Source organism: Podarcis liolepis, assembly GCF_965112155.1.
Source record: "Podarcis liolepis genome assembly, chromosome: 3".
Taxonomy (NCBI): Eukaryota; Metazoa; Chordata; class Lepidosauria; order Squamata; family Lacertidae; genus Podarcis; species Podarcis liolepis.
In genome coordinates this window covers 30343705-30368624 of record NC_139557.1, presented here as the reverse complement: position 1 = coordinate 30368624, position 24920 = coordinate 30343705, and positions in this window count along the sequence as shown.

The following is a 24920-nucleotide window of genomic DNA, read 5'->3' as shown; positions in this document are numbered from 1 at the left end:
TCTGTATGATTAAAGACAGTATCTGTTAGGATATTTCCGTTCCATCTTAAAAGGGAGCAGGATGTTTGTGTCACAGCCTGCGTATTTCCTGTTCACAGGATGTTTATGTTTGCTATTGCTTTCGTTTCTCTCTCTGTCGAAGACACTGACGCAGAACAGTCATGTCTTTCTTTGTTCTGATCAACGCTGAATAAAAGCTTGTAAATAATGCTCTCCTGGGTGCGACTTTTGCTGTGCATTATCTGCTGATAAGAGTGTGCATGAGCCCTGGAATGTGGCAAGGTATTTCCAGGAAACTCGTGTCGCTAATAGCTCATACTGCGTGACTACGGGAGATCGATGGATCGTCCGGCAGCCGGCTTGGGGGCCATGATGGACTTTATCTCCCTGGCAGTATCCCAACAGTATCTACATCTGGCCCCCTACATTTGGTGCCTGGGGCAGAACAGGACAGGTTCATGGTAACAAAGCCTGGCCAAATTATTTCGGAAAAAACTACCCTGCATGTCTCTTTCTGTCTAATTGTATTGTTAATAACACAACAATAATTAAATAACGAACAATGTGCTGCCCTTTCATTATGCCCCAAATCGGCTGCCTGAGGCAGCCACCTCACTCTGCCTAATGGTAGGGCAGGCTCTGAGGATCTGGGTTGAAGTTCACCAGCTTGGCTGCACCTTCAATACAAGCCTCTATGCTGGGAGATTTATGTAAAGCAATAATAAGTAAAGGGGCATTGTTGTGCCAACCAAGGCCATTTCTTGCCCTGCCCCTGCTGTGAGGAAGTGCACACAGCTGCACAATGAGACTATCTGGAGGCTTCTCTGAAGGTATGCCGTGCATAATATGAGGCCACATTCATGAATGGTCTTGATTTCATTGATAGCAAATCTATTCTTTCCATGGTAATGATTAATAACTGACTAATTATTTCAAAGTGTGAATGTGCTAATTCAAACTTGTTAGCAAAAGTGAGCTCAATGGGACTTGTTTCCAAGTGAACATGCATAGGACCGAGCTCTTTATGTACTATGTGAGCAGAGGGAATTACTATTTCCATTACTATACCTAGAATATCACCCTGCATTGAGATGCTGTTATTAATTTTAATGAGTCAATTAGTCGATCCCTTGAAAGAGATGCTACAAATATTCCGAAAACAATACATTGGTTTACATTACCATGCACAATAAACAAATACATATGCACCAGAATTCACAAGTTGAGACAAGACATAAAATGTAAATGTGAGAAGAATACTGAAAAAGAAGAGGGCAAGGATAATGATACTGAAGTGCTTTCAAGCAATTGTATAGTTTGTGACTCTCCCACCCGCCACCATCCTGCAAAACTAGCAAAGATACCAGCTTGAGAAGGGCGGGTGTAATTAGCATGGAGTTTTAAACAACCGTATTTTCTCCCTGTGAACAGAAATAAAGCATAAGAGTGAGTGAGTCTTTGTATCGTGAGTGGCATTGCCATTCTTTGGCACAAACCCAATATGCCCCTGCTTTCCTAAGTCCTTTCCTATGTCAAAGTAGCATGAACTGAACAGGTGAACTGGCGGCCCCCAGTCTACCTGCTGCAGGTTTAGCCTCATGTTGAGGAGAATTTTTTTTGTTCACATTTTAATGTGAGCCTACACAATTCACACATCCCAAACAACATGAAACACAGCTATCCTTCAAAATTTGCACTTCTCCAAATTACATGACTTAGTTTTCCAACCGAACATGTTCTCTGCTGCTAACCATAGTTTACTGAATTTGTGTTGTCATGAATCATAAAAGGAGGGAGGAACGCAACATGCAGCTGAGCAGAAGGGAGGTATGTGAATGGGTGAGCCCAGGGGGCACCCTTGGTTGCCAAATCATGGCTTGGTATTGTTGCCATTTCAGCTGAATTAAGCCACCGAGTATTTTCTTTTTCAGTGTACCATGTGCACTGGGTGCATATAGGAAGCTACAGTCTCTTATCTGGAAAGTATTTTTTCGACTTTGCTTTGCTCATTCTACAACAATTTTGAACGCTCCAATGCGATGAAAGGTCTAGAGGGGACATTTATTCTGTGGTTGGCGTTTAGATTAAGTTCATCAAATGATTGGTTTCCCCCACACCCACACACCCCGTCTTCAAGACTGCCATTTCAGTTTAAGGAGCAGGGGAAGAAAGGTGGCTTGACAACTGCCGAAGTCAATTAACTAAGCCGTAAGATTGAAATGTGTAACCAAAAACAATAATTCACTTGTACTGTATGACCTTGTTTTGTTTGGGAGCTGGGCAAGATGTTAGAATGATTCTTCATGCAAAGTATAGTTGTGCACTTTCCTGTAGCTGAGCAGATTCTGTTCCTGTGAGGAAAACTCTTGCTGAATTTTGAGTGACTTGTGAAGGTCCATTGAGGAGTCGTAGCTCAGTGGTAGAGCATCTTCTCAGACCTAGATAGAGGTTAACTTATTCAGCCCTATGTGGCATTGTAAGCTCCTGTGTACAGCAAATGTTAGTAGTGATAAGTCGCCATATGAAGAAGAAGAAGAGGAGTTTGGATTTGATATCCCGCCTTTCACTCCCCTTCAGGAGTCTCAAAGCGGCTAACATTCTCCTTTCCCTTCCTCCCCCACAACAAACACTCTGTGAGGTGAGTGGGGCTGAGAGACTTCACAGAAGTGTGACTGGCCCAAGGTCACCCAGCAGCTGCATGTGGAGGAACGGAGACACGAACCCGGTTTCCCAGATTACGTGACTACCGCTCTTAACCACTACACCACACTGGCTCTTTCTGTTGGAACACTGTGATGTTTGTTAACCATTTCTAGGCCTTTTTTGTTGTGGTTTGCATATCCTCAGGGGTACTTTTTGGGGTTTTTTGGGGGGTGTCACACACCAATATAGTAAAGGTCCTGAATCAAAATGGGGGCTGAAGACAAAAGTAAAGACCCGTTTACTGTCTCTCTTTCCACTATCCCATCTGTCTTATAGCTTCCCTCCTCCCTGCCTCCATTTCCCCTTTCTTTGCAGCTTACATAAAATAAGGTACTAAGCTAGGACTACAGGTTCTCTAACCTTTAAGGCACTTTCAAGGCTGTGTTTGTGTACACATATACATGTGTGTTTATACAGATATTTATATCAATATAGAAATCGATATCAATATAGATCTCGGTAGTACTATTTTTCTAGAAAATGAAGTTCTGGAGCTCACAATGAACTTACTCCTTGTTTTCTTAGAACGGAAATGGCGCCCACCTGAGAGGTGCTGAAGCTGGGGAAAAAGTCCTGGATATAGATATAGTTATTTTCAAGCTGTTGTCAATCCAGAAGACAGGTTTTTGTTTTTTACAATTGTATATAATTATTCAGTTTTACTATTGGGCTTTTTGAAATGCATATGTACTTAATCTCTGGATTTCATCACCAAGATGATTTCCCCGAATAAGGGCTGAAAGGCCTCAGATGTGTTGAGTTACTGAAGACTTTTGTGTTTCAGTAAATCTGTTGTTCCGTACGAAGGAACATGAAGGTGAAATCATAAACATTGTTCTGAACAAGGACCACGCAGCTGCTCAGAGTGTTGGACAGGTGAAGCGGCTGCTTTTAAAATGTTTCGTTCAAGTGCTTTTTTCTTGTGTTCTCTTAACATTTGGTACTTGGGGTCATGTGGTATCTCCTGAAGGCTAAAATGCTAGATCAACCTTCTTTTGTTATGAAGGCTGATTATTTGTGCTCTGCCACAATGGTGTTAGAAGTGTTCCTTGAGCCAAGATACATACCCAGTATTTAGCCAAGAGAGCACTTAACCTACTTATCTGTCCTCATTTGCCAACCCGTGTACTGTAGGTCATTTTGCATTATGAACTAATGTGTGCTGTGGTTTCTGCTATTACGTTTGGCTATTTCACACTGGCAAGTTTGTGCCTGTGTGTATTTCAGTGGGAAACTGAGGGGGTGCCCACTGCCTAATGAGAGACTGTTTACAAATTTGGTGGACAATTTGGCAGCATGCTGGGAGAAATATGATGTACTGTAGGAGAAAAGCAGTTGAGTCAGCCATCTGTAGTGCAGACCGAAATGGTGTGAACAGGCTGCCAGACCTGCCAAGCTAAATGGGGTACAGTTTCCCTGTGTTCGGAATTATATCTACCGGGTCCAAAATCATTTAACCTTCACTGAACACCTCTCTCTTAGCTTCCTACTTTGCAAATAGGTTGCACAGCTTTTCACATTCTGTTTTGAGATTTAAGCAATCTTGTGATATTAGGGATACCACCAATCATCTCTTCATAGTTTGTGTTTCAACAACCGTGTCCATAACCAATATGGAAGGACTTCGACATCTTACTTTGCCACGAAGGTTTTAAGAAATGAAAACCTTCGTAAGAAATGATATCGTAAGAATATCAATAGCCTTCACTGCCAACAAACCTTGTGCTACTTTGACGTAATGTTGCCAGAAAGTGAAACATATCTCTGCATTTAATTCCTAAAATAATTAGGCCCATGCGGATCAAATACCCAGTGTCATTCTATGATTGCAATAAGAAACTCATTTTTTTTAACAAATATTTTATTAAGTTTTCACAATAAAAGACAAAGAAAATACAAAATCACAAAAAACAATACAATACAAAAATACAGACATTCATTAAACACATCAAAAGAAAAAGAAAAAAGAGATAAAAACACATATAATAACAAAAAACAAAAATTCCCTCTTTCTTAATTTCTCATCTTCAATTAGCTTATTTTCTGGACTTCCTCATGTCTCCCGTTCTTGTATCCCTTTTTTAAAAAATTAATTCAGCAAGTTCATATCCTATTAATTTATCAGTTGTTAATCCAATCTTACATTTTACTTTGTTGCTAAAACCCCTGCGATTCATTTCAATGTCCTTAACATTCATAAATGCAATAAGAAACTCAGTGTACCGTTCACAGTGAATGGTTGAACCGCCCCTCATTTTTCTGGCCCCAAGGCTGCATTACTATGTGTGGGGTACAAAAAATAGATTTAGAATCAAAGAATACAAGTCTGTGGCAGCTTGCCCTTACTTCCGGTAAGATGACGGGGTTACTGCAGTTGTCGCTCAGAGGCGGCAGCCGCATCCTCTGATATGCAGTCCTGGCCCTGCCCATGCTGCTTCTGTGTAAAGTGTTTTCAATGCTAGTATACTTTTAGGACATGGGGGTTTGTATGGGTGGGGCTAGGCCCCCCCTCCTGACATCAGCATCACTGCTGCTTACCTGGACAGGGGCAGGGGGGCGGTGAGGTATGGGGCAGGGTAACGTGTTCTCACTGGTGGGACCATGATCGCCAACCTGACCCGACATTGCAGCCCCAACCTCACCGCCTCCCAATCCCAGTCCAGCCAATGTAAACAGCGGTAAGGCTGGTGATTCGGAGGGCATCCTTGCCCCACCACACACACACAACTACTGCTTTATGGCAGTTTGTGGCAGTGTGGTGTGTAAGAAGCCAACATCAGCGTGTGGCATCAGTTGTTGGCAGCACTGCATGTGCTGATCTGCCAACCTAGCAGTTCGAAAGCACACCAGCACAAGTAGATAAACAGGTAGGGAAGGTAAACGGCATTTCCATGCGCTCTGGCGCTTGTCATGGTGCCCCGTTGTGCCAGAAGCGGTTTAGTCATGCTGGCCACATGACTCGGAAAGCTGTCTGTGGACAAACACCTGGCTCCCTTGGCCTGAGAGTGAGATGAGCGCCACAACCCCATAGTCACCTTTGACTGGACTTCACCATCCAGGGGTCCTTTTCCTTTTACCTGCATGTGCTGATCCTCTGTACAGCCAACACTTGATGAATTTTATTCATTTATTTATTAGATTTATATATTGCCCTTCATCATATGATCTTAGACAGGCCTTCAGACTGTTTTAAGAGCACTCCCCCCCTTTCCTTTTACCTTGATTTTGCATCATGTCCCAGCGCTATCAAGCTAACAGTGGGATCATTGCTAACACTAATATTACTGATTCTCATACATAATCGGCTGCCGGAATAGCAAATACAAAATACAGTGGTACCTTGCAAGACGAATGCCTCGCAAGACGAAAAACGCGCAAGACAAAAGAGTTTTCCGTTTTTTGAGTCGTTCCGCAAGACGAATTTCCCTATGCTCTTGCTTCGCAAGACAAAACGTCTTGCGAGTTCTTGCTAGTTTGTTTCCTTAGCCGCTAAGCTGCTAATAGCCGCTAAGCCGTTAATAGCCACTAAGCCACTAATAGCCGTGCTTCGCAAGACGAAAAAACCGCAAGACGAAGAGACTCGCGGAACGGATTAATTTTGTCTTCCGAGGCACCACTGTAATCAAGTGAGCCGCCACCAACATCTATTGCAGAGATAACTGGAATCTGAATGTCAAATTTCAGAGAGAATTTAAAACCTAGAATGCATCATTTCTGAGTGGGCTCTATATTTGGTAAAGCGAGATATTTCGTTGCCGTTTCATTATATCCATCTGTATGTGTGTGTGAAGGATGCTGTTTTATTTATAGCCGATACAGTCTTATCATTCAGCTACAGATAGGCTGCTACCAGCTTAGGACGGCGGAGTTTCAGAATGTACTCAGACAATGTTGACACATTTGATGAAACAACTTTCTGCCCACAGACCAAAGCTGAACAACAAAAAACAGCTCCTTTCTAAATCTCATCACAAAGTGTGTGTGTATATGTGTGGGATCTGTTACAGGCCTATTGTGGTATGCGTGTGTGCGCGCAGGAGGGCGGGGGAGAGAGTAAAATGAGGAAATTATTGTGAGCTGCCTTCTGTTTATGTTGTTGCAACTCACAAAGGAGGTTGGGAAAGCACGTAGAATATTAGGCACAACTTGGAGGGGTCTGTGGTGCACTGATGATGCTACCTGGTTGTCATGGGGTATTTTTGCTCTCATTTTCAAAGCACTTGACAGCCAAGCTGCCGAGCCCTTTGGATTGGCAGGAGATGTTTGTTTAAAGTAAAAAGAAGAAAAAGAAGAAAACCCCACCTGGCTACCTCACTGAACTATAAGGACCTCCCCCCTCAATTGAACAAAGCTGGGATTTTCATGGGCCTGCAAAAGGAAGTCCTATGTAGTGCCCCTCCCAATGAATTATTTCTATTAAACAAACAAAACAAACACTTTCTTTTTATATTTAACCTGAGTTAAATAACTTCACAAACCTCTGTATTGTCTACTTTGAAGTAAGTCCCATTGAGTTCAAGGAATGTGGGCATAGGATTGAAGCCTAAATTTTACTTCCTGATAAATTTCTCTAGTCTTATCAGTGCATATTTGTTATTTGCAATGCATATTTCAATGCACATTTCAATTATATTTTCACTGAACTAACGATCTATTTTGTTCACTACTACCATAGAAAAGGAATTGACTTAGCCAGGTGATGGTGTCTCAAGCTAAATTGTCTCTGGTGCCAGACATATTTTCTCTTAAGAATTGTGTGGTGATGTGCAGAATTCTGACTCCTCACTATTTGGCAATGCCCCTGCAGTCTTCTTGAGTTACAAATTCATTAATTTATATACTACTACTTAATGCTCAAATAGGGTTAGAGGTGGGGGAGGGGAGGCAGAGGGTTCATGGACTGAGTCAGTTACATGTGGGTTTTCTAAGGTCTTTTCACAGAACCTGTTACTTGGGTACATATGCACAGTACTATAAGACTACGGGAGAAGGAAGAGCCCAGACATAAATCTGTTTCTGGATGTGTGTGAACTGAGGATGCAGTAGATTTTACACTTGGTTTGTATTTTTAAGTGTGCTGACCTAATTCACACCTCCTAAATATAAGTATAATTAATATAACTATCCTTGAATTTTGCACTTCTTAAAATTTTGCACCACAGTTCTTGGGTCAAGAAATGTTCCAAAATGCTTATTTTAGGAAATCATACACTGAGATAAAACATGTATTTTAATGCTATTTTGTTATAAAATATGTATATAAATAAGCATTTAACTATGGGCGATATCCCATATTAGTTAGAACTGACCCACTGACTCAGAGGAGAGCCAATAAAATTAACGGACTTAAGCTACCTAAACCCATTGGTTTCAATGGGTCTGCCTTGTGTATGGTCAATATTAGATACACCCTATAAATTTAAATAACAATTTTCATGCAGTTTTTTGAAATATAAGTAATGGGTCAATGGGGCAGAATGGGTTTATGAATGAGCAAAAGTGTCACAGACCAGAAATAGCTTGATCTGTTCTCCATGAGCCTGAACTTGAGCAATCCTGACACTTGACTTTCGTCTAGGTTATGTGTCTTGATTTTTACACAATGCTAAAACATCATAGAATATACATGCAAATTACTGAGTATTTCAATACAATTTCAGTCTACACTGAATTCCATTTTGTTGTCGTCTATGGAATAATAATACATTTGGACGTCAAACAATTACACTGGGGGAAATATTCTTGGGGTGGATTTTCACTTGTAAAATGGTTAGATAAGATCTGAATGTCTCATGTGAACCCAAGTGAAAGGTGCAAATTCAATTTAGTTACCATAAATGGAGGTGTGTGTGTGGGTTTTTTAAATAAAGGTGTATTGGGGAAAATAATAAAAGCAGGAATGTCTGTGTGTAGGTAGTTGCTATTTTCAAAAAAGTGTGTTAGAGTTTGGAGATCCAGAATAACCTATAGAGGTGAATGAGGTGATTTAGAAATGATAACCTTCTTTCTCAGACAATCTGCTATATTCATTGCTTTTAACTTCATTGCTTTCTAAGCCACGCCAGCAAAGCAGAGCTTTCCCTACACGTAGCATTGATTGCTGTGCAGATAGATGGCTGTTGCCTAGGCCTCTCTATTCTAGTTTAGCGCCATCACCTGGAAATTAATACAGCCATTAAAGACCCAAGCTATATCACTTACCATTTCATTATGGCACAAATTGAAATCCATATACCTCCCCCCAACCCCATTTTCCCCTGGGTTAGGATCAGATACAGCTGGCTTTATCACTGTGCAGAATAATCCCCCATGATATCCTCTTGTTCATGTTGAGACGAAGAGCTAATCGTATTGCACTAATTTTCATATTAAGATGGGTACTGTGGAAAGAGAGATTTGGCTTTCCATTTTACTTTTAGGTTCTACCTGGCCTGTATTTCTCTCTCTCTCTCTCTTCCTTCTCCCCAATTTAAAATTCTTTTTCATACTAGATTAACAGGACAAATTTTATGTTCTCCTTAATACATAAATCTTGGTCAAATGAATAGCCCTTCCTTACCTTTTAAAAAAATCAGAATCAAATTGGCAATTGTAGCATTAATCTAGCTTTTAAATACATTGTTGTTTAGTTGTTTAATCGTGTCCGACTCTTCGTGACCCCATGGACCAGAGCATGCCAGGCACTCCTGTCTTCCACTTCCTCCCGCAGTTTGGTCAAACTGATGCTGGTAGCTTCAAGAACACTGTCCAACCATCTCGTCCTCTGTCGTCCCCTTCTCCTTGTGCCCTCCATCTTTCCCAACATCAGCGTCTTTTCCAGGGAGTCTTCTCTTCTCATGAGGTGGCCAAAGTATTGGAGCCTCAGCTTCACGATCTGTTCTTCCAGTGAGCACTCAGGGCTGATTTCCTTAAGAATGGATAGGTCTGATCTTCTTGCAGTCCATGGGACTCTCAAGAGTCTCCTCCAGCACCATAATTCAAAAGCATCAATTCTTCAGTGATCAGCCTTCTTTATGGTCCAGCTCTCAGTTCCATACATCACTACTGGGAAAACCATAGCTTTAACTTTTAAATACATACCCTCCAATATTTCTGTGATGAATAGAGGGATGTCCTATTTCATACCCTCCAGCATTTCTCCAATCAAAATAGGGACATCCCACCATACCCTCCAACATTTCTCCAATGAATGAGGACGTCCTAAGGAAAAGCGGGATGTTCTGGGATCAAAAAAGAAACCGGGACGGCTGTCGTTTCAAAATAGGGACTCTTGGAGGGTCTGTAAATATACTGGCTAAATATACTCTACTTTCCTGAACATCCTCCTTTCTCTGAAGTATGGAAAGCTGACATCACTGGAAGGAAAATGTTCCACATGATACTAATAACTTGTTGCTCACATAGGACATGGCACATCTTATAGCTCAACCTTGGTGGGGAGGGGGAAGGTTCCTCCAAATGTTTTGGAATATAACTCCCACCATTGCTGAACCTTGGCCCTGCTGGCTGGGGCTGATGGGAGATGTAGTCCGGAAGTCTGGAGGCACTGTTGAGTGGTAATGTCAGTTTGAGTCAGATTAAGCAGCCCTTTCCATCTGAAAGCATTTTGTGTGATGCACATAACTAGTGTGTGTGTATCTCAGACATGATTGAGCCAGCATTTCAGTGGGGTTTTTTTTTTTTAAGTTCTTAATTTCTGGCTGCATTGTGTCTACCTTTTGGCAAGCACACTACTAACACTCTCTTTCCGAAAACCAGTAATTAAAAATGCAGTCAGATTTCTAAGGGTTTGAGAGTCTTGGCCAAGAGACGGAGAATGGGCTTTCTCCACCAGTCCCATGTCTGCTGGGTGGGGATGACAGTAGCTAGTCATCCCACTTGCTTGGGCCTTGTTCACTGTGCAGGGGTAGCCAAGGTATCAATATGGCAAGTGGTCGGGAATGATGGGAGTTATAGTCCAAACATTGAATGGAGGCCATTTCTTTGGTCAGGGGCCCTGCCTTTTCCTGCTTACCTTGTAAGAAGCCCTAGTTACATATTAATGGCTCTGTATAATAACGACTTGATATTTCTGCTGATTCCATCTATCTGCCGTAGGTCGATTCATTCTGCCACCACCTCATGATTTTGCATAGTTAAAAGTCTGCTGGATAAATAGTTTCTCCTGGCCTGGACAACCCAATGTTTTCTATTTCTTACTGGGATTTTATTTTTATTTTGGATTCCAAAGAAGGCTTGGGGACACATACACACACGGTCTAACCGATCTTTTGAACACTCTCTGGATCAGGTTTTCTGTGGGGCTACATAAGTAATGTACAAGGGAAGATGTTGACAATCACAACATTTATAAAAGGATTTGCCCTATTGTCACTTCCAGCTGGTGTGATACATGCTGTTTGCTCCTGTTTATATTAATATAGACAATGTAGGCTTAATTTGGAAGAGGATGCTGAGTTTGGGTAAATGGTTGAGCTTGAGGAATTCTAGCTATTTCCAGTCAATTTTTTTTGGGGGGGGGGGAGGAGGAGACAAATAAATGCACATAAATAATTAAGTTTACATTTAATTCTATAAAAACACTGATGAGAAAATGCAGGTGTCTGGATTTATCAATCTCTGCCACTTTGACATCAAAGGTGAAAGGGTAGCAAATTATCACACTTCGTCACCTGGTCCATGCAGTATGATTACAGGCTAGAATCGTATAGATCACTTCCTATGATAAATCACCTCTAGTTGTCCCAAGGCACTTTCTAAATGCTGGTTTAATAACAAGGTTATATTAAAAATGACCACTCATCAAAGCAGAGCATGGATATCATCAGTAAGACTTGTGTTGCCAAAGCTTACTAGACTCCAAACATATGAGTCAAGGAATATATGTGGCAATAGTTCAGTCAGTAGAGCATGAGAATCTTAATCTTGGGGTCATGGGTTCGAGCCCCACACTGTGCAAGAGATGTCTGCATTGCAGGGGGTTGGACTAGATGACCCCTGTGGTCCCTTCCAGCTCTACAATTCTACAATTAATAGGAACATATTAATGTTCCTACAATTAATAGGAATAGGTCATTGAATTGCAGTATGTAGTTTATAGTTCACGTATGCTGAGAAGCATTGCTTTGAATAAATTTTCTTACTTGAACCTGCCTCAACTATGACAAGAACACACAAAATTAAACAGTTCATTACCAAGTCTGTCTGGAAACTGTAACATTTAGAAATTATTTTAGACAAGTTACTGGGGGGGGGGGGGCGCTGCTCTGCAAAATTAAGAGACCCGCAAAATTTGGACGATAGCTGCATTTTGGTTTGCATATGGACCGAGGAAGTGGAATTAAGCAGGCTCACCTCCCCCACCCAATATCTAGTACACAGTGGGATGATTAATTTTAAATCTCCACTTTGCACCATACCTAGAGCTAAAGCTGGCTGTGAAGTGACTAATTAGTGCATTTCCCCAGGTAGACAAATGCCCTCCCTTTGCGAAGGGCCGGTGAACAACATTTCAGACAGATTCATTTTATAGAGCAGAGGGCCACCTCTACTTTGGCCATCTTCGTCAAATTTGGTTTGATTCCCACCACCTCCCACCTGTGAAGTTTTGCTTTTTTGGCAACTGCGTTTCCCCTCCTAATATAAGTGCGTTTAATTCCCCCCCCCCATTAATTAAGGCTGCTTTTATGGGCTACATCCATTTAGCAAAATTACAGAAAGGAATGCTGCCGACACATCTGCCATTGACTTCTGTTAGCTTGAGCCTGCTGTACCCTTGTGAATAATGCAGCACAGAAAGGAGTGGATGCGGTCCAGAAATGTAGGGAGAGGCTAGGAGGCAGATTCAGATCAGTAGAAGCTTGTGTGCGTTTTCCTCCCGGGGTTTGCAACCTTTCGGAAATCGACCCTGCTTTGTATTGCTCCAAGAGGAGTGAAGTTTGAATTTGGCTATGGATGGTGTTTTTGTTTTGCAGGGAGGTGGGGGCAAGGAGCAGGTGGGGAGTGGACTATCTCAGCATTAACTTAGGGAGGTTTATGCACCCCCCAGCTGAAAGCATTACTGGCCAGATTATAATTATAATTACCTTGGCTTCACCACACTGTTTATCTGCCACGACACCCACCCAGCCACCTGCCTTCTATTAATTCATTCAATGCTAACTCTTTTTCTTTCCTCTCCTATCTTTTAGGGCATTTCCACCCCCCCGACCCAGTTATCCCAACTTTAAAAAACCAAAAAACAATAAAAAGGCTATGTATCCATTATGGATATTAACTAATACAATGTGTGTTTGTCCATTACATCATGTGTTAATTTGAAAAAGAGGGCGACAAAATTCTTCCCTGGTATAAAAATAGCAGGCCCGTGTTGTTTTCCAGGGAAAGCTGGAAAGACCAAGCATTTGACTCACACAAATCTCAGAGCTATTTAAAATAAGATCTTTCTCTGTGAACTCAGGGGTGGGTGAATTTCTCAATTTTGGTCTCTTTCTACTTCTCATCTTTCCATTCTTTTATTCGATTCTCCACATTTCCACACTATTTTGTGATTTTTTTTAAAAAAAATAGCCCTCATGAAAATGCACCAACATTCTAGTGCAAATTTCTATTATACAGATGTTTGCATGCAAATTTTTTTATATGCACATTTTTTTGCAGAGGCATTTCCCCTAAAATAATACAATTTTGTATGCTCTTTTCAGCAATCTCTGCAATTTTTTATGGACACTGTAACTCACTTATATGCATTTATGTACACATTACTTGGCGGGATAACTGTGCTTCAAAATTCGGAGAAGTGTGGATTTTGAGCTAAGTTTCAGCTTGCATTCATTTCGGAAAATGCAGATTAGGTAGGTTCACCTTTAAATGTGAACTGAATCAAGTTTCTCTCCCATTCTTCAGCTGAATAAAATAGTCTCTGAAATAGTCTTCAGAGTGAGGATGCAATGCTGAAATAGGAAGAAATGTATTTGATTTAATGACAACGTAATCCTGTGCACGTCCACTAGGAAATAAACCCCACTGTGTTCAACTGGACTTACTCTCAGGTTAGAGTGTATAGGATTGTGGTGTAAGGCTGCCATTAAAGCTGAACCAAAATTTGTCTTTAGTCTTTTTTTCTGAAACCCCCCCAAACTTCTGAGATTTTTTCTATTTCTCACCCCCTGCCCCCCCTGCAAAAGAAGGCTACTTTACAGAATTTTCTTTGAATATTTTCAGTTGTCTGTGGCAGCTAACAACCCTCTCCACTATTCTCTCACACAATGCCCTGTGATGATGACAGGTTTTGGGCAATGTGGAAGATACAAAATGGCGGCCAGATTGCCCACATGGCTGCCACCATTGTCAAAAATCTTAAGGGGAAGAGAAAAAGAAATGAACTGTACTACTTCTGCCACTGCTAATGTTGAGCCTCACACTCAAGAAACAATATGGGAAAGCTCCTTAGAGAAGCTTGAAGAAATGGTTCTCCTTTGATTTCCCAATGGATAGGTGACAATTTGTTTACACCTCTAGATACAATTTTGTGCCCACTTAGCTTGGGGTCTACTTTGAAGAGACATGTATATGATTGTGCTCTGAATAAACTTGCTCTGAATATACCGGATCACAAATGACCACAGAAGGTGGGGCATGAAGTGGCCTTGAAATCAGTGACTAGAACATTATTGAGGGAAAACGTGTCATTCTAATGTGTATCTTTCCCCTTCCATGTTACATATACTGTACAAACATACCCTCCCCAAAATTCTGCCTTTGATAAATGAGGTCCTGCAGAAAACCTGCAAATGATAGCATTTCATCTAAAATGAGTAAAGATACGTCAGTGTTATTTACTTGTGCAGTTTTTCCTTGAGTAAGCATTTCCTCCGCACAGATTTCAGATGTTTTAAATCGAATTTTTGGTAATATAATTACATAGAGTCAACGCGTGACAGATCTAAATTTTTCTTGCACATGTTGGTATCATTACTCTTACAACTAATGCGTCCTTCTTCTTAAGGCCTCGATCGGTCACAAACCTTTCATAATAGATTTCATACATCTTCTGTTTGTTTTTACTCAGCTCATGAACAACTCTGCACAAATGTTTTTATCAGACTATCAAGTGATATTTGGGGCCCTAAACTGGTTTAAAATACTGCTGGAATTATGGAGTAATGTAAATCAATCTTTAAAGTTGTTGAAAGACTGTCAGCTGTTCTACTGCCAGGCCAAGATAATTCATGCCCAACAGAATTCTGTTTATACTGACAAAATTCCACACATCTTAATACCTTCAAGTTACTTGGATTTTTTTTTCATGCTTGTGCCATGAAATTCAGCAGGTCTCTAGACTAGCTATCGGATACATCTTTGCGTTCTGCTAATAAATACCTCACAGACAACATTCATTTTCATAGACATCCATAAAAGTGCCAGCTTGTTTGCTTTACAAAAGTAAGATTTTATTGGACGCGCATGCTTCATTTAGTTAATTAAGAAATGTCTGCTGTATCCCCGAGCTTTTCATTCTAGATTTTGTTTGGATCAGTATCAAGGTTCTTCATCACTACAGAACAAGGGTGGAGTTGCACCACCAGAAACCAAGCAGTAGATCAAGGGTTGGGAACATGTGGTCCTCCAGATGTTGGACTTGAACTTCCATCATCTCTGGTCATTGACCTTGCTAGCTGGGGCTAATGGGAATTACAGGTTCCTGTCACTATAGTAGATGCTTTCAAGAGTTCTATGTGGTACCTGTGCTCAGTGTGGGGAGGCCTGCATACTTTGTTTGCATAGCTGAGGTAAAGTTATGATCAATTCTTTAAATTTCTGGACTGCTACATGCTATCAATGACTGCCACCTCACATGGTTCCACGTTCCAGATGGTAAACTCTTGGTCATCTCATTTAGCCTTTTGTTTGTTTGTTTGTTTCCTTGCTTGTTGTTGTTGATAGTTGCTGCTGGTGTTGTATATATTTATTAAACATTTCACAGCCAGAAGCTATTGATACAGAGTACAGTAACGTGAAAAGATGCAAAAACCAAAAGTTAGTATGACTTAGGTCCCCCCCCAATAATTTCCAATCCTAATTTTTAAATTATTTTTAATCTACGCCACGGTTAAAGCATAGATTCCTTTAACAGTCCAGTTCTCTTAATTTGCATATAATTATTTCATCACAGTATTCTGCTTTTTAAAAAACAACAACACACACAACAACAACCAATAATCAGAGTTCTTAATATAAAACCAACTACAGGTTCCAAATTAGCCTCCATGGGCCATTCATGCAAGTAGCTACTGATCACCTTTGTTAATCTTCCAAACTAGTAACTCAAAGGTCAGGCTTAGAGTTTTGGCATGAGTTGAAGTCCCACAGAAATCAGAATTGTGGGCAACGCGCCTTGCACTTTTAAGTCAGTTTAGTTTGAATAAAGATAAAAGAATTTGGAAAGAAATAATAATGTTCTACTCTTTGGGACAATTACGCCGCTTACACATCAGATTCTTCAAATATTATGGAAATATTGCTGGGGAACTCTTACAAAATTCCCAGTTTGGAAAAGTACATTTTTGACACTACAGACAAATTGATGCTACTTGAAAACTATAAATCTGACCTTATGAAATAATCTTTTAAATTGAACTTTTACAAATAATTAGGACTGCGTTGAGAGCTCTGTTCTGTCAATGGTGGCCAGCAGGTATCTTTCAGAATGAATCCACACAGGCTACTCTGGAATCCGAACTAGACTTATATTTTTAATCCCATGTAGGCATAAACATAGCCATAATTCAGTGTTATATGATTATATGCAACATGCACTCTCATGGAGCCCATATTTCGCATTGTTTATTTTTTTTTCTTATTAGCCTGTGGCTGTAGTTACTGTGCTCTGCTTTAGACATTGCATTGGAGACCACCCAGGGGTCGCAATGTGATGATGGTTGGTTTATCAATGAGGGAAATGAAATGAAATAAAAATAGTAATAGCAAAGGTATGGGAATCATGCTGTGTACACAGGAGTGAAGTAAGGAAGTAACAAAGTTTCTATTAATGAAAACTCTGAGATCCAAGACAAAGCCTTAGAGTTATCCAATATTCTAATAATCAATATGGTATGCCTGTCCTTCAAAATATTTGGCTTGGATAGGCTGGCACCCGTGAGGTTGTGGCAGTAAGAAATAAGCCAACAATTGCCATCGCAATCATAATAGACCGTCTGATACTGATTCAGACTTCTGCGAACTCATGCACATGGAGCTGAAACTGCCTCTCTTATATCTTGGACCCCAATGAGCCATGAAGTTTCCCAGGGTTGTTGTCATAAGGATAAAATGCAGAGGAAGAGAACTATGCAGGGGACCTTGAGGTCCTTGGCAGAAAGGCCAAATATAATAAAGACAGACAGACAGACAGACAGACAGACAGACAGACAAACAAACAAACGAGAGGTATGGTGCTGGAGGAGACTCTTGAGAGTCCCATGGACTGCAAGAAGATCAAACCTATCCATTCTGAAGGAAATCAGCCCTGAGTGCTCAGTGGAAGGACAGATCCTGAAGCTGAGGCTCCAATACTTTGGCCACCTCATGAGAAGAGAAGACTCCCTGGAAAAGACCCTGATGTTGGGAAAGATGGAGGGCACAAGGAGAAGGGGACGACAGAGGATGAGATGGTTGGACGGTGTTCTCGAGTTTGACCAAGCTGTGGGAGGCGGTGGAAGACAGGAGTGCCTGGCGTGCTCTGGTCCATGGGGTCACGAAGAGTCAGACACGACTAAACAACAACAACATCAATGGGCTCAGAGTAAACCCAGAGGTTTGCAGGTGCTCAAAAAAACCCTTGCACTTGGTGGCACTAAGGGACTGTAAGTATAAGAAACAGAACGCTGGTGGTTTTGCAATCCCTCTTTGTCCCCTGACCTCACTCTTAAAATCTCCCATTGTGCTTTTGATTTCTGCTCACCTTTCCTAATGCATTTTCTGTTCTGCTCCAATCCCCCAAGAGTGACTCTGGCAAGTGAGACAGTTGCCTCCCACATGGCTTGCAACCTTCTCCGTGGGCTCAGAGGTTATGATGCCACCGGTTTTCTGGCAAACCAGGGGCAGACAGCTGATGATTGGTGGGCACTGGGAAACGTTGGACACTGATTCATAAAGTTGATGATCTTGAATTAGACAGGGCAAGTGCTGTATTTGCACCATTTGCCTTGTAGGTAAAGCTTGGTTGAATGGTCTCAGGACGTTTCTGGGTGCCCAGAACTCTTGCTGCTTCTGTTTGTGACTAATTGAATTGACGACAGAAGCTTTTCAGATATAGCTGATGTGCCTCCTCATTTTGATCATGAATGACTACCCTCGGCTTAGTCACGCAGGTCTGTCAATTTCACATTCAAAAATTTAGAGTGTAGCAGAGGAAACATTGCAGGAAAGAAGTGTTCCAAATGGGAGTGTTTTAAATGAAGGTTAATTCTCTGATACAGCAGCAAATGGGAGAGAAATTATGTTTCTGCAGTATGAACACAAGCATGGCTTAGAATACTATAGCTCAATTAGATCTGCCGCTTGAACAAACAATAAGGTTTGTGTCTTGTTAAACTCCTGCTTTTCATATTCTAAAGCTTTTTTATACAGGGATTTGCATAGGCATTCAGGACACAGCTGATAATAGATTTGTTTTAACTACAAAGAAAAATTGGAAAATGAAATATATGTAAGCAAATGAAAACCCTTAATGTTTCATGCAGCATTCCAGGTGGTTCTTGCCTGTGTGTGTGTGTGTGTGTGTGTGTGTGTGCGCGCGCACACACACACACACACACACACACTGTACCAAAAATTATTTTAGCTTGGATGAAGGTTTCTTTTTAAATTAGGGATGTTTAAGCAGTTCTGAATTTCTTCTCGCATGCGCGTGCACATGCACACACGGGGGATATTCCCCAATTTTTCAATGGTATTTGCAGAATTGCCCTGATGGGTCGCCAGACTCTTATTCTTCTACTTTGGATTGTGAAAGTTCCTTATAGATTGCCACAGATGCGCAGGTTGTCACAGCTTGTAGTTCCTTCTGTTCATTGATCTATGTCCCTCCCCGACTCTTCAGCTTATTGATTGCACTTGTGTGTCTTGGGGAAAGCAGTGCAAAAAAGGAATCTTGATGTGATCATCCCAACACTGCATGGGTATACACAAGTATACCAGTGATCATAAGGGTACGAGGAAAGAAAAACCTGCAAATGAACTCAGAGATAATGTATCTGTCAGTCTAGTACAGGCGTCAGCAACCTTTTTCAGCCGTGGGCCGGTCCACCGTCCCACAGACCATGTGGTGGGCCGGACTATATTTTGAAAAAAAAATTTGAACGAATTCCTATGCCCCACAAATAACCCAAAGATGCATTTTAAATAAAAGCACACATTCTACTCATGTAAAAACACGCTGATTCCTGGATCGTCCGCGGGCTGGATTGAGAAGGTGATTGGGCCGCATCCGGCCCCCGGGCCTTAGGTTGCCTACCCCTGGTCTAGTATGTTGGTGGCTAGGGGGAAAAAATGGAATAAAAAGGAGAATACCTGGATACCAAATATGTAGAAAAATAAATTGTGGAAATGCAGAGGGGTTTGACCTTTAAAATATGCCCTCCTAAGTTCCTTCCAAAGTTTCCCTAGAGAGAGACCATGTGTTTGGCAAGTTAAAAATGGTTCACTTACAAACTCTTCAAAGGTCGGAATCATGTGCTTTTCCCCATACAGCATTCAGAAAAAGTTGCATGGGCAGTAAAACTTACAGTAGTGAAAGATCTTAAATTGTTGGCATAGGAACTCAAGAGCCTCATAAGAGCCATGCAAACTCAAGAACTTATAAGAGCCATGCGATTAAGCTGGAGCAACCAGCTCAGACCTCTTCACACTGTGTTCATCAGGTTGACTTGAAGGGGAACAAAGCCTTGACTACCTAGTCCCTCCCAAGGTGTGCTAAGCCTGGCAGGACAGCTTACTCTATGGTTTTAACCCCTTCATGCATTAATTAGACTTAAGCATGTTGGTTACATGAGAATGGTTATCCCAGGGTCTTCATTGTGCTGGATGAAAGCACAGGTGTGTGTGTGTGTGTGTGTGTGTGTGTGTGTGTATGTGTGTATGTATAGGTGTGTAGCTGGTGAGCTAACCAAGGACCCACTAGTTGCTAAGTCAGACCAGCTACTGCGTATGTGGGCTCATTCCAGACCTCTCTGCTGTGTTAGCCTGGAGCGTATGCAGCAAAAATGGGCAGTTGTACTCTGTGTCCCCCCTCCTTTGCCCTGACTGGTGCAAACAGTAGGGCAATGCATGCAATGATCAGTTGCTCCATTCAGCCCTGCAGCTATTGGATAAAAGTTCAGGCTGCAGTCATAGTAATGCTTAGTTCTTCTAGGTGACATGGGATTAAATGCATGCAAAGCTAAGTGTAATGAGCTTTGAGGAATATTCTACTTTTTATGTTAAAAAAAGCATTCAGAAGAACACGTCTCTTTAGCCCTGGTGTTCAAGGAATGCCATTAAAAGCAGTGTTCGCTAACTGCTAGTGTGGGTAAGCTTTGAACCACAAACTTCTCCTGCAGGTCTGGCATGCCCTATAAATCAGGTCTGCAAAACACATTTTACTGGAAGCAGTCATTATCTCCTTGCTTGCAATCAGTCCATTTATTCCAAGAGGGGAAATGTGCATGGGTGTGTGTGGTACTCTCTCATAGACGCACATCTGGAATTACCATTTTTCATATACTGCATTTCCCATTTAGTGGTAACGTTGAATTCAACCGAACTAAATTCATGATCCATTGACATAAAACTAAACATTCCTAGAAACCCAACATTTCCAGCTTGAAGGCCCATAAAAAGCCAAGAGAGCTGTTTGGGTCCAGAAGAAGAAGGAGGAGGAGGAAATCTAAAATACACAGCTGGGTAGTACCTTTGTTAGGACCAACCAAAAATGTCCCAAAACCATTTTGGAATTTCCAGATTTTGTATCTTTGGGGGTGAATTTGTAACTGGAAAGCTAGAAAAACACACTGAAGTGGTTTTATGATAAACATATGGCACCTGGAATGAAAGAAAAGCTGGCTCAGTGAATCATTGCTACAAAAAGGTAGCTTCCAATTGGAGGAGGCATGCCCTGATTATCTGTTATGAAATACCGCATAATATCTTTAACAGATTGGCAGATCGGTAGCAAGCATTTTGCCATTTATGTCCTGCTTTTAGGTGCAGGAAGCTGAAAATCCGAGATCATAATGCCTAACTGGAGACCACCCAGAGGGAACCCAAGGTAGAGTGGCCCATGGCGAATTGCCAAAAAAGAGGAACCATATCACCAAAAAGAAGGACAAAAGATGGAAGAAATCTGTAGAAGATGTGCAGATGCACAAACTAGAAATAGTTTGTTATAATAGTAATAATAATTAATATTTATACCCCGCCCATCTGGCTGGGTTTCCCCAGCCACTCTGGGCAGCTACCAGCAAAATATAAAATACAGTGGTACCTCGGGTTAAGTACTTAATTAGTTTCAGAGGTCTGTTCTTAACCTGAAACTGTTCTTAACCTGAAGCACCACTTTAGCTAATGGGGCCTCCCGCTGTCTCCGTGCCGCCGGAGCACAATTTCTGTTCTTATCCTGAAGCAAAGTTCTTAACCTGAGGTACTATTTTTGGGTTAGCGGAGTCTGTAACCTGAAGCGTATGTAACCCGAGGTACCACTGTAAAATAAAATGTCAAGAGTTAAAAACTTCCCGATACAGGGCTGCCTTCAGATGTCTTCTAAAAGTTGTATAGTTCTTTATCTCCTTGACATTGTAACTGCGATATAAATACAGTTCATAGCACAATAGCGGGGAAGACTGCCTGCTGTGTCTAGGGGTTGTATTCCGTGTAGCGCAAAGGTGGCTGTTGCACAACTGCAAGGATTTTTCCTTGTGCAATGGAACATTCTCCCCTCTCCTTCCCTAATTCTGCTCTGGGTGTCCCCCCCATATCACCAGAAGGGATTTAGGAAGAGCACAGGGTGCATATGTGAGGAGGAGAGGGAGGAAATCCCATTGTGCTAGCACCAATTCTTGTGCTAGTGTTAATAATTAGTTGCATCCTGCCCTAGCCTTTTAACTCTTGACAGACAATTTCAAGGCTCCTGAGCTCTCTTCTTATGGTTCTTCGTCTCTAAACCAGACTTGGCCCTTTTAACAGTTTTGAACAGAGGACTTTCCTCTGGAAAGTAGGACACATTGGGAGGAATTCAACATGATCGTTCCTGCAGCACTGCAGCTTGCCAGATGGAATTATCCACCCCCCCCATGGGTTCTCCTGAGCCAATTTTGGGATGGGGTTGGGGGCACAGGGAAAGAGGGGCAGGGGAAAGGCCCATTGCACAAGTAGGAGTCCTAGTGCAGGCTGTCCACTGGTGGGATTCATTAGTTGAACCTCACCATAGCCACAAGTCCTAAGAGAATTTGAACCCAAGCCTTTGCCTCCCATTTCAGTACTGCGTTGCCATGTTATACAGTACAAGCATGTCTTGCTTGAGCCGGAAGATAAAATCCCTTAGGTAATATAGGCAGTAAAATATGTATTTTAATCTTGTTTTTAAGTTGCATTCATTCAACTCGTTTTATTATTGGTTGTTAGCCGCCCTGAGCCCGGCCTTGGCTGGGGAGGACGGGGTATAAATAAAAATTATTATTATTATTATTATTATTATTATTATTATTATTATTATTATTATTATTATTTCCTTCCAATGTCTCCCACCCCCAGATTCCTTGACTCTCAATCACTCCCTTAAATCTTTTCTAGCATGGCCCCTGGGTTTCTGTGGAGACTTTAAAAAAAATGTTTAAAATGTTAAATCTGTGCTCCCCCCTCCCACCCGCACAATAAAGCTTTAAGCTTAATGGTGGCGGGAGGGGGGTGCCTTTTTAAAAAAACTCCAAGCAGGCTGCTTATTTGTTAGCCTTCCAATCTGCCAATATGTGCGGCAGAAGAAAATCAAGCTCCTGACAGGTGCAGACAGTCGGCTCTGAAGCAAACCCGCCATTCTCTTGGGTGTTTCGAAGGTTTTCCTTCTGCCAGACTCAAAAATAAATTTCTATCTCAATGTCCAAGAAAATAAACAAGGAGGTGTTTTGCTTGCCAAAGCTCAGGGCTATTTCTTTTAATTATTAAAGAGCTTGACATTCACGTTATTTTTTTCCGAGGGGGAGCCCGCCCACCCCCACTGTCACCACCACTCCAAGCCAACAACAAGTTGCTATCAGTGTGTGGTAAAGATTTACTTCGCAGATACAAATTTAGTAATCTGCCATTAGGCTTTTCTTCTTAAAGTTTCTACACGTTTTCTTGACTTGCTCTTCTCTGCCTTTCCTCCTGATCGGTCTGCAAGAGCCAGTTCGTGTGTATGCTTTTCTTATGATACCATATTGGCCTGAATATAAGCCTCACTTTCCCCCCAAATTTCGACCGTGAAAAGTTAAAGTGCGGCTTATATTTGTGACCTTACGGTATGCAGCACGGAGTTCGACGAAGCGGCGCCCACCCCGTGCGTAGTCCTCTGTCTATCCCCCAAGGCCAGGAAGGGAGAGAGAGAGAGGAAGGGGAAAGGCTGCAGGCAACACAGAATGCCCCCCCCCCAAAGTATGCAGTCAGGAGCAGCAGCGGCTTACATTTGGGTATTTTTCCTTTTTCCCCCTCCAGTTTTTAAGGTGCGGATTATAATTGGGTGCGGCTTATATTTGGGGCAGTACGGTACATACCACACCAAAACTGAGAAACAAAAACATTCCTTCCACAGAAAGGTCTTCAAAATTTTCCTCTGCCAATTTGAATAATAACTGTGTGTGTCTATATATATATATATATATATATATATATATATATATATGTGTGTGTGTGTGTGTGTGTGTGTGTGTGTGTGAATGAATATATGATGCCTGATATTACAGTGGTACCTTGGGTTAAGTATTTAATTCGTTCTGGAGGTTCGTTCTTAACCTGAAACCGTTCTTAACCTGAGGTACCACTTTAGCTAATGGGGCCTCCCGCTGCTGCCGTGCCGCCGGAGCACGATTTCTGTTCTCATCCTGAAGCAAAGTTCTTAACCCGAGGTACTATTTCTGGGTTAGCGGAGTCTGTAACCTGAAGCGTATGTAACCTGAGGTACCACTGCACTCAATTTCAGTACAGTGGTACCTCTGGTTGCGAATGGGATCCGTTTCGGAGGCCCATTCGCAACATGAAAAGAGTGCAACCCACAGCGGCGCAACTGCGCACGCGCGGGATGTGATTCGTTGCTTCTGCGCATGGCGTCATTTTGCGCTTCTGCGCATGTGCAAGTGGTGAAACCCGAAAGTAACGCTTTCCGGTACTTCTGGGTCACCGCGGGACATAACCTGAAATAACGTAACATGAAGCAAACGTAACATGAGGTATGGCTGTAGTTGATGTTACGGACATAACAAGAGTACCTAGGCAAGCAGTCTGTGCTCCTGCTGAATATTAACAGGTATGGGTGTGCAGCTCAATTATTTGTACAGTGGTACCCCGCAAGACGAATGCCTCGCAAGACGAAAAACTCGCTAGACGAAAGGGTTTTGCGGTTTTTGAGCTGCTTCGCAAGACAAATTTCCCTATGGGCTTGCTTCGCAAGACGAAAACGTTTTGCGAGTTCTTGTGAGTTTGTTTCCTTTTTCTTAACACCCTTAATACAGTTGCGACTTGACTTCGAGGAGCAACTCATAGAATGCGATGTGGTAGCCTTTTTTGAGGTTTTTGGCGATTTTTGAAGCTTTCCCAAAACTTTTCCGACACCGTGCTTCGCAAGACGAAAAATTCGCTAGACGAAAAAACTCGCGGAACGAATTAATTTCGTCTTGCAAGGCACCACTGTATACACAAGCACATAGGGCTGCCATACATCCGGGAATTCCCAGACATGATTTTGGTTTTTTTTAAAACACACACACACACCCCAACAACAGCAAACAATTGTGTGTGTGTAGTTCTGGTTCAGCCTCTGGCTCTGGTGCGGGTGACCCGGGCTCTGGCTCTGACTCTGGTGTGGGCGGTTCAGGCTTGGCGACAGCGGTGGCCATGCTATCATGTGATTGCCCTATAGCTCAACAACTCTTTGTGTTCAGATTTTTACCTCTTGAAATATGGCAACCCTAACATAGACGGTACACTCATTG